This window comes from Cnephaeus nilssonii, assembly GCF_951640355.1.
Source record: "Cnephaeus nilssonii genome assembly, chromosome: 17".
Lineage (NCBI taxonomy): Eukaryota > Metazoa > Chordata > Mammalia > Chiroptera > Vespertilionidae > Cnephaeus > Cnephaeus nilssonii.
This window is the reverse complement of record NC_137088.1, coordinates 8855797-8869318: the sequence shown is the minus strand read 5'-3', so window position 1 is coordinate 8869318 and position 13522 is coordinate 8855797. Positions and strand designations below refer to the sequence as shown.

The 13522-nt window shown below is 45.8% G+C and overlaps 1 protein-coding gene across 3 annotated transcripts in view; it reads left to right on the top strand.

Annotated features, from left to right (window-relative positions):
- ANO10 (anoctamin 10) overlaps nt 1-13522 on the top strand; it is a 119744-nt gene that overhangs the window by 12498 nt on the left and 93724 nt on the right. Inside the window, exon 1 of one of the 3 annotated variants that reach the window (XM_079795078.1) lies at nt 11615-11720. The exons of 1 other annotated variant lie outside the window; for it this stretch is intronic. The gene's annotated coding sequence lies outside the window, so the exon portion shown is untranslated. Of the gene's footprint in view, nt 1-11614; nt 11721-11869; nt 11886-13522 lie in introns of those variants that run through there. One more of the 3 variants, XM_079795077.1, reaches the window with a different exon arrangement.

The following is a 13522-nucleotide window of genomic DNA, read 5'->3' as shown; positions in this document are numbered from 1 at the left end:
TTGAAAAAGGGATTTTGATAGTTTTTGCCAGTGTTCTGTTGCTTTTATGGGAGAATAGATTTTCAGAGGTTTTTACTCCAGCATGCCTAGAGTCAGAACAGGTTATTATTGATTTTTTTTAAATTGAATTTATTGGGGTGACATTGGTTCAGAAAACTGTACAGGTTTCAAGTGTACAACTCAACAAAACATCATCTGCACCCTGGATTACGTATTCTTTTTTTAAAAAATCCTCACCTGAGGATATGATTTTTATTTATTTTAGAGAGAAGAAGAAGAAAGAGAAGGGAAGGAAAAGGAAGGGAAGGAAAAGGAAGGGAAGGAAAGGGAAGGGAAGGGAAGGGAAGGGAAGGGAAGGGAAGGGAAGGGAAGGGAAGGGAAGGGAAGGGAAGGGAAGGGAAGGGAGAGAAACATTTATTGGTTGCCTCCCACATGCGTCCCAGGGATCAAACGCAACAACCTAGGTATGTGCCCTGAACCGGAATTGAACCAGCAACCTTTTTGATGTATGGGACAATGTTCCAACCAACTGAGCCACCAGCCAGGCCTGAATTATGCATTTTTGATACTTTACTTTTCAGCCTGATTCTCTAACCTTGAGACAGGTTATAGTAGCCTAATTCAAGAAAGGCAAGTGGGAGATGGAAAACTTTAGCTTCTACCAGGGATCAGGAAGGAGGCAGCCCCACTTGTGCCAAGTCGGCACAGACATGGCATACTTAGCCCCACGTTGGGCGCCATACATGCGGAGCCAGCTCAGCCAAGTTCGGTGAGCCTGAGAGGGGGTGATGAAGGATTGAGAAAAGATAGACAAGAGAAAAAAGCTGGGTCTAGGTGGGACTCTGCTCTAAGAGCCACAGTCTGTAAGCTGTCTCTTTATTTTATAGCCAGACTCCACGAGGCAAAGGGTGTGGTTACAACGTTCTCGTGAGTTTTGAATCTACTCAATTACATGCACTTGAACTCTATCAAGCCCTCATCACTCAGCCATGTGGGACCACAGGTTCGGACCATAGGTTCAAGCTTACAACTATAGCCTTTGGCTATAATTGTGCTGGGAGGGCTTTGCCCTCCAAGTTAGCACTTGCACGTAGCTTTGCCATGAGAGGACCATGCCCTCTCATTAGTCCGAGGCTTGAACCTGTCCAAATGCTGGCCCCGCTCTCCACACCCACTGAGGCAAAAGCCACGTAGGTTGGCTTGGCTTGGCTTTAACAGCAGGTGTTGTTGTATAAATAACTGCTTTGCATATGACTTTCCTCTTTTGTAATGTGGGGATAATGTTGTTGACCTCACAGATTATTCACTGTAAGAATTAAATACACTACTTCATGTAAGACAGGGAAGACACAGTGTAAACTAAAAAGCAGTTAATAAATATTCTTTCCCAATCCACTAGACACACAATAGTTACTAAATAAATGTTGTTAAATGAAGAAATAGCTAGAGCGCATGACTCCTAATTAGCACAGTGATTGATTAAGGTCATGGGAGCTGGAGCTCAGACAGCCTGCGTTAAAATCCTTAGTCACCTACTAGCTATGTGACTTTGGGGGATTAGTTACTATTACTATTGCCTATTTACTTTAATTTTGCTCAAATCTTGGGTGTGCCGTGGTCTCCCACTCTTTCACCACCCTGCTTACTGCCATCTAGGACAGTTTTGTGTTAGGTGCCTGAGGGAGGGACAAGCAATTTGCCCCCCTATACGAATGCCCAGTGAACTCTGGCATTTATCCAGTGAGCATGTCAGGTGTTCTAAGCTTCAGCACAGTGTTTGCCTAAGGAGCTATGGCTTCTGTCCCTTGGCTTACATGGGAATTCATGGGGAAAGACAGGAGCAGGTACAATAAACATATATTGTTTGACAGGTTTAAGGTTAAATTTTGTATTTATGTAAATAAAATACAAAACTGTATTTAGTAGGATCCTAAAGGATGGCGAGATCCTAGGGATTTTCATAGATAAGGGAAGGCCTCCTGGGGGTGACAGGCTGCAGCCTAGCTCTGAAGAGTAGATAGAGGCTGATTCCCCAGAAAGAGGAGATGCAGGGGCCCTACAGTGAGGGGGGCACAACAGCTGGAGAAGAGAAGCAGGTGAAGGCCTTTCATGGTAGTGGAAGTGGTTGTTGAGGCGACAGCCATGCTAATCACTGTTCATGTACTAAGCTTGTTTAATCCCTATATAAATCGGTGAGTTTTAAGCTATTATTATTATCCCCCAATTGCAAATGAAGAACCTGAGACCCAGGAAAGTTAAGTCTGTGCAGATGAGTCACACGGCTGGTGATTGCATCAGAGCTTGATATTCTGTCTCCTTCCAGAGCACCAGGGAACATGGCTGAAAATAATGTGGAATTAGTAGAGGGGTATGGATACTTTAAATACAGAGTAGTCTTGTCTCCTGGACTGGACTCAACAGTTGAAGGAATGATGCTCTAATGGGTAGAATTCTAGACATCGACCGCCAGGAGGTGAAAGAGGATTTTCTTTCCTCTTTCCCACTTTTACAGCAAACCAGCCTCTACCTTCCAGCCGTTGTACTCCCAGGGTGACTCTGCAGTACTTGGAAGGAAGGGTTTTGTGTGACCAGTACCAACTTCCCCTTTCAGGGTTTAAGTAACCACTGGAAGTAAACACTCACACCGGTCCATACTGAAAACCTCTTAACTCAGCATGACCATGACTCTGAACAACATTCTCTTAGACCTGCCGTTTCCTCCCTGTGAAACATGGAGGCTGGATAAGATGACTTCTAAGGCCCCTTCCACCTTAACACTGTTATATTCACCCTTTAACTCAAAGACAGATTCAGCATCGGAGTGACCTCTGCTATAGGATTACAGCAATAAAAGGAGCAGGGCAGGTAACAGGCAGGAGTGCATGCTGTCTGCTCTCTCCTGGTCCCCATCTCCCCTGCTCCACATGAGAGACTGGGAAGTGTCCCTCTTACAAACATGGGACATAGAACTTTTGTTTTTGCATCATGTTATAGTGAGGCAGTTAAAAACTTATTCCCAAGGTTTGTATTTACTGAAATAAAGCTGTCATAACTTTGAACATGACTCAGCAGTAGAACAATAAACTTCCCTTGGAAGTTTCCCACTGATCAATGAGACAACTAATAACAGGCAGAGGCACTTAAATAATGATGCTCCTGACCTTTAAAAGCTGAGTCCAGAAATATCAGAGTAAAGACATGTACCCAGGAAGTAGCTCCCGGGGCCTGGCTCTAAGTAATGGGGATAGGGAATTTTATTTTTTTATTTTTTTTCAGTATATTTTATTGGTTTTTCACAGAGAGGAAGGGAGAGGGATAGAGAGCTAGAAACATCGATGAGAGAGAAACATCGACCAGCTGCCTCCTGCACGCCCCCTACCGGGGATGTGCCCGCAACCAATGTACATGCCCTCGACCGGAATTGAACCTGGGACCTTCCAGTCCGCAGACCGACGCTCTATCCACTGAGCCAAACCGGTTTCGGCGGGAATTTTATTTTTTAACTAACTAGACCGGAGCCTGTGCATGCTCGTGTCTGACTTCAGCGCAATCACCCAGAGAGAATACCAGCTGAAGACATTTTAGAAATGTTTTTAGTGGAATCGTCTTCAGAGGCAGAGAGCACAATCGTTGATGTCCAGTTCAACCTTAAACCTCTGAGGATGAGCTTGATTTGTGAAACCAATCGCAAAGTAAACCAGAGCCTTGTATATGGAATAAGGAAGATAAGAGGAATAATACCCCTCTGGACTTCATCTGGAGATGGTGGAGTAGAACCCTATCGCCTACCTTTTTGCTGATAGAGTGCTAAGCTTTTGTGATCTGTAACAGCAGTGGTGTCGGTGGGACTGAGGAAGCAGCTGATCGGGAGGACACTGGATCTGGTGGGGTCCGTGGAGGACAATGCCCATACACTGTTGTGAGCATTGTTCCTCTCTATTCCAAAGCACCAGGGAGCAATTTTCTGCTCCACAGTAGAGTAAAAATGTCTATTTGTGGATCTCTTTTCCACCCAGATGTTTGTTCCTTAGTCTCTGTGTCCTACATTATATATCAAGTTAATGTCTAAAAAATGAATCAAATGGGCTTTTGCATAAATGGTGGTTGGACAAATAGAAAGTCACTTGGAAACCTCACATTGAAATAAACTCCTAACAGATCAGAGATCCAAATGTAAAACATGAAACCAAATAATTATGTATGGGTACTACGCTAAAGTTGTGGGTTCGATCCCTGGTCAGGCCATATACAAGAATCAATCAGTGAATGCATAAATAAATGGAACAGCAAATCAGTCTCTCTCTCTCTCTCTCTCTCTCTCTCTCTCTCTCTCTCTCTCAAATTCAATAAATAATAAAATAAAATAAATATGTCTTTCCTAGATCTGTCCACTGAAAGAACCTAGAATCAATGCTACTCTAGTGGGAGTGAGCACTCCTTGCCCCCAGATCTTGGTTTCTAAATATCATTTCTCACCAATAAAGAGAACATCCTTATTCTTAGGAGATGGGTATTGAAATATTTAGGGATGAAATGGTGTGAGTCTACCATTTATTTTCAAATGCTTCAGCTGTGTGCATGTGGGTTGGTGGGTGGGTGGATGGGTGGATGAGTGATAAGGATCTAACTATTGCACCAAGTAATCCCCTTTCCTGCACCTGACATAACCTCCGAAGAATTAGCTCCACCTGCCCACACTCTCTTGAGCACATGGCCTCCATTCTGAAGATGAACCAAAGCCTGGAGGAACACTCATAAAAAGATCAAAATTACTAAATTGCATGTCCCCGATGCTTAGGGATCCTAAAAATAGACAATGCCACGTGTGCTGTAATTTTCTGCTTAAAGCTCCTTAAATTCTTTCAATTCAGATATTTAAAATAGAACACCTGGGACTTCAGTCTTACTAGTCAAATGCATTTATTGAAATACCACTTCCCAGTGCTTTTGTTTGTGTGATTATTTGGCTGTGACAGGTGAGAGCTTTCATTAGAAGTTACTGGCTTTGACTCAGCTTGGAATTGGGAAATATGGATTCTCACTGAGGCTCTATAACTAACTTGGAATGTAGCTTTGTACATATCACATCCCCTTTAGGGATCTTAAGTTTTCAACTGCCAAATACAGTGATTGGACATGATTATTTTACACTATCAGTTTCTGTGATTTTGAGTTTTCTCCAAATAGGGCTTTGCATCTAAGAATAACAGGAGTGGAGGGAGAGCGAGCGAGAGAGAGAGAGAGAGAGAGAGAGAGAGAGAAGTGAGGCTTTATTGGGATATGAAGTGACACCTGGAGTAGGATAATTTTTTGACATCAATCTTGTGTCACATTCTTTAAGCATATTAGAATGGATAAGGGTGACAAATGGTTCTTCAAGTATAAGAACAGTATTTTGGTATATGATTTTATTTTTAATTATCCTTAATTCCAACAATTATTTTCTTTTCAATCTAGAAGAAAAAGGATGGGTTCTGAGTGGTTCTGTGGCAGGCAGTTAGACCGACATGAGCAGAGCAAGAACATGGGACAGGTACAGAGAAGGTCACCAGGGCAGAAAGCCACAGGTGTCTAGCAACGGGCAAAACTGGGAAAACAAGGATCTTCCCCTACCCCCCACCCAGGGTAAACTTTTCCTCCCCTAGCATATTGCTGGTCATGTAGTTTAGACCCCCTGACCTTTCATATTGCTGGTTATGTGGTTCGGATCCTCCCCTGACCTTTCCCCTAGTATGCTGCTAGTCATGTGGGTTAGACACCCTTAGAAGAGAAAGAACAAGGGGCCCAGCAAATAGCCCTCAAGTTTCATAGGGCACCAGAAACACCAGAAAAGATATTATCAGACTGCCCCGTGAGTCTAAGGGAGAGGGCTGTTCCCTTCTCAATTCTTGTCATGCTCGTGGGAAAGAATTCAAACAAGCGACCGACAGGAGCATTGTAGTTAATTTATGAAGGAAGCAAAGCAACGCATTTATTAAAGAAGTAAATCAGGCAAATCTATCAAAATACACCTGGCCTAAAGCACAGGTGGGCACTCCCCGTGGCTGCAGCTCATGTGGGAGCCTGTACAGCTATGCGGGAGTTGGCCGAGGATTTGTAACACACCTCAGATGTTGGTTTAATATGCTCCCATGCATATTAAATAACCTACCAGGGCAGGACAATTGAAAAAGAGTAAATCTTCTGTTTACTCGCATGACTAGGGAGAGACAATCAACCGTGACCATCTATCTAAAAGTGTTAGAATACAAATGCACCAAGCATGAAATCCTATTGAAAGCCACTTCATTCTCTTGATTATTCATTAGGGTTGCTCAGAGTCTGACAGACCTTCAAGGTCATTACTGTGAACTTTACTTATCATTGTAATGTGGCAATGGAAAGTGTATTCTAAAGGAGTTCCCTTTAGTAGAAGTCTGCACGTACAAGAAGCCACCATTTTATCTGGGCGTGTGTGAATCCACCCTTCTGCTGTGTGGTGTCAAAATAGGGATGTTGGAAGCAAACCTTCCAGAGCCTTTTTTGGTGCCTGGGGTGTGGGTACCTGCTCTCCATAAACACCTGTGCAAAGAGGCCTGGAAGGAGAGGGCCGTGCTGATCGGGGTGGTGGTGGGGGTAGAAGCGTTGTGCTTGTTTGGAATTGGTTGAGTGGAGCAGCTTCAAGTCAACTCTTTTCACAGTATAAGTTGGAAGCACACTTTTCAACCATTTCTTCCCTACCCCCTCAAAACATACAACCAGGAGTGAGAGGTACTATGAAATATAAACCCATTGAATATAAATGTATCTAATGAGTGTTATGGTTAAATATCAGTTCTTCAAGCAGAGTGTAAAGTGGTTCACTTTGAAGTGACTGTCCAGAAACACCGTTTTCAGTACCCCCACCCTGGCTACCCCAACATGCACGTCTATAGCCCCAACTCTGAGGCTGCTCAGGCTAGGGACACTCCTATGGGTTTAACTGATTGTGTTGAGTAAATACTGCTGGAGAAGTTCTCTGCCATCCAAACAAGCTCACTGTACTAACATGTAAGAATTTAGTTCTGGAAAAGCAGAATTGTCTGTATTCCCATCACAAACGGATTCCTTACCTTATTCTAGATGTGTGGTATTAGGGTCCATGTCTGAAGCAGTAGTTCTAGGAATGCAGTATAAACCCCCAGGAAGGTGTGGATGGGAGTGCGTGGTATGTGTGGGGAAGCTGGCTGAGTCGTCTGATCCCTGAGCTTGTTGTACTGAGGTGACTTAAAATGTTAGGTTCTTTGACCTTCTCTTCAAAAGATGGAGCCGAATTCCCCTCCCCTTGATTGGCAGCTGGACTTAGTGATTTGCTTCTAACAAGTAAAACAAGCGGAAATGATGGTATGTGACTTTAGGGATTAGGCCATCAGAAGGTATTACAGCTTCCTGCTTGCTCTCTTTCCTGTCCTTCCCTCTGCTGGACGCCGGCTGCCATGTCAGGAGGACGTGGAAGCAGTTCTATGCAGAGGTCTGCGTGTAAGGAACCGAGGCCTCCTGCCAACAGCCAGGTGAGTGAGCCGCCTTGGATGAGGTGCACAGCCCTGCTGACATCTTGACAGCAATCTCGGGAGAGATCCTGAATCAGAACCACCCAGCTAAGCCACTTCTGCATTCCTGACTCTTAGAAATGGGTGAGATAATCTTTGTTGTTTTAAGTTGCTGTGTCTGGGGGTACTTTGTTAAATAGCACCTACTGGATGGTACTGTTGCTCAGCCACATACACCATGAAGAGAACTGTCTCTCCTGCAGAGGCCAGAGGCCATACAACTCCGCCCCAGTGCACTCTGGGAATTGGGCCCTTGACCATGGTTTCACACTGAGTGCCAGGCAGCTGCTCTCTGGATACTTGTGAGTTAAGTACTTTTACCCTTTAAAGTCACACTTTAATTTGAATAGATGTTTTATTTTTCAGAAATACTAGGGTCAGAAAAAAGATCTGTCCCATCCATATCCCATTGAACTGACTGAGTAGCCAATATTATGTGCATTTATTGCTTTGATTTTGAGAGTTTAAAATCCCATTAAGGTCACAAATGCTTTAGTAGGAAATTCAAATTTTCAGGGCCTTCCAAGGTTCAGAGCACTAACATTTGACATGAATGGTAGACACCAGGGCTCAGGGGCTCAAGTTAGAGTCAGAATGTTTTGCTTGCTGTGAAGGAAGGAAGTAGATGCCAGCAATAAGGTGTCCTAAATGATGCATGAGTTGTCACATGGCAGTTCTGTACCCTTGTCTCGAGGTGGGGCCGAAGAAGGCCCCCAGGAAAACTATTATTGGCAGCAGCAACACATTTGAAGCCCTGGCCATGAATGCTTCCTCCTTCTCTCCCTTCCTCATGACCTTCTGCTCCTTGTTTCTCCAGCACATGCTTTGTCTTTCTGCCTCTGTTCATTTGCGCATGTCTTTCTTCTTTCTGAATGCCTGTCTACTCCACCCCCTGTTCCCCACTTATCTCTCATGTGTCCACAGGACCACATCCTCTCCTTTCCTCAAGGGCCGCACTTGGATGTCACATCTGCCATCAATCCCCCCAGCAGTCCCTCTAGCTCAATGATGGCGAACCTATGACACGCATGTCAGCACTGACACGCGTAGCCATTTCTGATGACACGCGGCCGCTGAGGTTTATTAAATACAATTATATACAACAATTATACATTTATGTTATTTAAACTATAAATATCGCGAAATAATGTTTTTTCCTCAAAGTGACACACTACACGAGTTATGCTCAGTTTTTTGGCGAAGTTTGACACACCAAGCTCAAAAGGTTGCCCATCACTGCTCTAGCTCCAAGTAATTTATCCCTCCTCTGGTCTCCTGTAGTACATTGATTTGTTTCCTGCTCTAATTATCTACACTAGTAAAAGAGAAAGATGCAAATTGACCATACCTCCGTGATGCCCACCAGCCAATCTGGAGTGAGTGTGCAAATAACCCAACAAAGATGGCAGGTTAATTTGCATACGCAGGCACAGAGCGAAGACTGAAGACTGAAGAGGCTTGGCTTCTCTGCTCTAGCCTCAAGGCTTGGCTTCTCCTCTGCAGCCGGAGTGGAGAAGCCAAACCTCACTGTGGCTGGAGTGGAGTAGCCTAGCCTCGAGGCTTGGCTTCTCCACTGTGGCCGGAGCGAAGCCTGGGTCCCAGGTGCCGGAGGAAAACTGGTGCCGGCAGCCAGGGGAAGGAAGGCCTATTGCATGAATCTTCGTGCAACGGACCTCTAGTTTATGTTATAATTGTGTGTGTAGATGCCTTGCTCTCCTAGACATGTGTGAGGTCAGTGAGTGGTCACCAGTGAGTTGGCCCTTTATTCCAGCAACTAAAGTAATGCAGGGATTTTGAAAGTCCCTGGATGAAACAAACGTGGTTTTGGTTTTAGATTTTTCATCTGTCTTCATTTTGACTGTTTCTACTGGGTGAGGATGTGTAGAGTAGACAAGAATTTCAGATCAAGGAGAGATGAGTATATACATCCACCCCCAACCTGTTCTTGTGTGTGTGTGTGTGTGTGTGTGTGTGTGTGTTTGTGTGTGTGTAGATAGATGATGATAGATAGATAGATAGATAGATAGATAGATATAAAATATCCAGGAAATTCAAAATAAGCTGGTTTCCTTTGGGGAGAAAAACTGAGTGGTTTGGGGATAGGAAGAGAGATCTATTCTCTTACAGCTTTTAAGTGGCTGTGTTATCTATTTAACTTTTTTAAAAATTAGAAGACACGTGACAAGGAAATCTAGTTATCATCTGTCCTCTTACAAAGTCTGTGTAACTCTGAAAGTCTGCTACCTGTGTGGGCTTCTGTTGGGAAGGCTCAGTCGTACTGATAGCAAGGCTACTCCTAATTGTTGGGAGATAATTCTACGTGGGCCTTTTGTGTGTAAGCACATCTACTGAGTAAAGGCACTCACATCATTGTTCTAAACTATCTATTGAAGGATACTTGCATAGCAAATAGCCTTGATGATAGAGCTAGTTTCTCCCTATGGAGCAGAGGGCAGATTTGTTTCCTGTGTAGGGTGATGTCTCCCTCAGAGGTAAGGTTGAGCAGGCTTGCTAGCAGCTCCTTTAAGAGACCAGGGTTACCTAAACTCAGAGATTCTTAGCTACGATGCAAACCCAGTGAGTATGCAGAATCCACCTGGGCTGCTCCACGTTACCCCCTTGGAACTTGGGGGCAAGGGGAACTGAGGCAACATGCAACTCACACCAACTGCTATGCAGTGAGTAATAAAGTCTTCTGTCTCTGACCCAGGAGTTTCTTGTCTTCATTCGGCATCCATGAAATTGTGAGATTAATTTATTGGCTCACAAATATGGTAAAATGTTATATCCTCTGTACTTCTTGACACTAATGATATAGATTTTGATAGTTGGAGATACCCATCTTAATCAAAATCTAATATTTAGGATGAGCAGTTCTCCTCAGGTGAGCAGTTTCATAGAGAAATTCTATTATTTCAATGGCTTTATTCCAGGAATGTATTGGATACACAGAAGACACAGGAAAGACCCATTAGCCATTTAGCCTGTTCCCTGCTAAGACAAGAAATTGAAATAACACTGGGAGCTAAATTGTGTCCTTGGTTGCTTGCCAGATGTCAAATGGGTCATTGCGCTAGGTTACAGGTTTCCAGTAAAACACAGCAGAAATAAAATAACACTTTCCCCAGAATACTCAAAATACTTATATGACATATCGGCTGCTCTAGCAAATAGTGTTTGTAGTCAACATGGGGAGGATGCAAACAATTTACGTGTTTCTTTCTAGAAGGATGAGATAGGTCTTTTAATATATGAAAGACACAGGAATGCAGGTAAGGGAGATAGCAGGGTGGGGAGGAGAGCAGGTATTGAATAGGATGGTCAGAAAGGACCTCAATGAGAAGGTGGGAGTCGATTCCTTTGAGGAAGGGGAGGAAGAAAAACCATCTCCATAATTAACAAAGAGCTTTTTAGGCCGAGGGTCTAGCCAGGGCAAAGACCCCGAGGTGGCAGGTGGGAGGGTGTCAAGTGAGTTCTAGGGAGAGCAGGGAGACCAAAGTGACTGGGGCAGAGAAAAAGAGCGTGTAAATAGGTTTTCTGAGACATAAGGGTTGATGATGGGGCTGGGAGACCCTCTAGAGCACTGTAAGGAATTTGGCTTTATTGGATGTGAGGTTTAATAATAATATGAATTTGGGGTTTCACCACCTGAAAATGAGTTACAACTAAAATGTTACTTGCAAGTGACAAGAAAACTGGATTCTGGACCTTAAGAGATGGAAAAAGAGGAAAACGTGAAGTACTACCTGCTCTAAGTACCCAGCGAGGCCTCGCCCCTCCCATTGTGGTCCCGACCCCTCGGAGTGACAGGCCTCGCCCCCCTCCTGTGGTCCCGCCCCCTCAGAGTGACAGCTCAGCGAGGCCTCGCGTGTCCTACCGTAGTCCCGCCTCCACTCAGAGTGACAGCCCAGAAGACACGCCTCTCCCCTTCCCGGCTCCGCCACCACTCCACCTGACAGGCCAAGTAGGCCAACCCGGTCCTCTTCTGGAGCGACACGCACTAGGCCCCGCCTCTGCCACCGTGGCCCCGCCCCCGCCGGCGCGTAATCGCGTCTAGGCCCCGCCCCTCCCCGCAGGCCCCGGCCCGCCCCTGCCTCCGGGTCTCCCCGGCACTCGGCCCGCCCCCAAAGACGTGGAGCGCCGCGGCGGCCGGTGAGTGGGGGAGGGGACCTCGGACCCCCTCGCTCTCCGCGGGCCGGCGCCCCAATCCAAACCCGGGACGCCTCCTGGGACTCCTCCCGACCGCCGCCCTTCCTCCCAGGGACCTCCCCGAGCTGGCGATCCCGGGAATGGGGAAGTGGGTTGGGGGGTGTTCAGGTGGGGAGAGGGAGGAGGGAAGGTATTGAGGGGGAGTGGCTGTCGCAGATAGGGGGGTGGGGACAGCCCGGGTGTGGGGAGGGGACATGAGTCTGGGCGCGGAGGGTTGAGTAATGGAATAGAAGAAAGGCGGTGAGGCCGAAATCTGGGGTGGCGAGCTGAGGATGGGGGGCTTCTCGCGGAGGGAGGTGCAGAACGTTGGGGAAGGTGGTCGCGAGTGGGGTGGGGGAGTCGGCGAAGCATAGGGAAGGGCGTGTTTTGGAAGGACCAGCTCACGGAGGCCCAGGGTTTACGTTTCCCCTGACAATCTGGGGTGCAGGGAATCTCAGAAAGGGCGTGGCGGGAGCGGGCTTGCGGGGTGATTGGGTTTCCAGGCTTCTGGCTGGGACACGTCGTACAGTTTAAAATTTTAAATAATAGGTGCAAGTGAGGGGCCGTGCCTGGGACACAGGAGAAAGATGGACGGAATGGGGTCCTCCGCCTACAGGCTGCTCCAATTTTCCTGGTGCCTTCACAGAGCCAGCACTGGTGTGCGCTGTCTTCTGTAAAACCCTGTTTGAGCAGATGAGACAATGGATGGAGGTCCGGGATTTTAAAAGTATAGTTGAGGTTTATTCAGTCTCATAAACAGTTTTATCGCATTGGCTTACGTCCTGCGGAGTTGTAATTCTAAAAAATCTAATCCTACCGCTGAAAGAATCTTAGAATTGCGATGAAGAATGACGTTTAAAAGATTGAATAGAATGTAAAGGTTATAGAAAAGGCCTGGTAAATTGGAGAGTCTGTGCACTTTAAAAAAAACAGTGGAATTTCTTTTTCATTGTAAAAAAACTTGCAAGAGAGAGAAAAGTATAAGGACGGAAATGAAAATCCCCATTAAAATCTTGATGCAATTCTTCTTTTGTATTTCTTGTGTATTTAAATGTACATATTACTTAATTGGGATCATATTATCTGTTACTTTATAATTATTTTGCTTTTTCCTCACCATTTTCCCGGATCATTAAAAACTCTCCTTACGAATTTCTAAAACTTTATAATACTTAGTCCATCATCTGAATTCATTCTTTTATCACATACCAGAGTTTCAACTGCGGGCCAGCTCATGTGCTTGGAGGTGAGATTCAGGGTTGCTCCAGGTTTTCAGACATTATCCAGCCAAAATCACCAAAATCTTGGTAGTATCTGGGGTGATGACAGTAGACAGAAAGTGTGAGTGAGAGGAGGACATAGTCTTGTCTCACCTCACTGGTCACTCCACGCAGGACTCAGTTGGGTGGCTGTGCCTTCTGACTGCGCAGCATGCAGTCGGGCCTGGGCCGCTGTGGCCGGGCTGTCTTCAGTGTGCCCTGTCTCATCTCCAGCTTCCTGTTGAGTCCTGAGGTCACGAGGTTCCCACATATGTTCCTCAGGGACTGGGCCTCGCCAGCCTCCCTACTCTGTCGGTGTCTCTGAGAAACTCGAGTGGGGGAGGGTGGGTGTGTGCGGTGCTGATTGTCTGCCCATCTCCTACGTAACCGAGAGGCGGCTGCCCTACCTCCCAAGGAGAGGGTGTCCCACAATTGCTCTCAAACTTAACTGCCTATCGGAGGTTTTAGAGGTTGCCGCTGGGTTGTCTCTGGGGGAGTCCTGTCCCA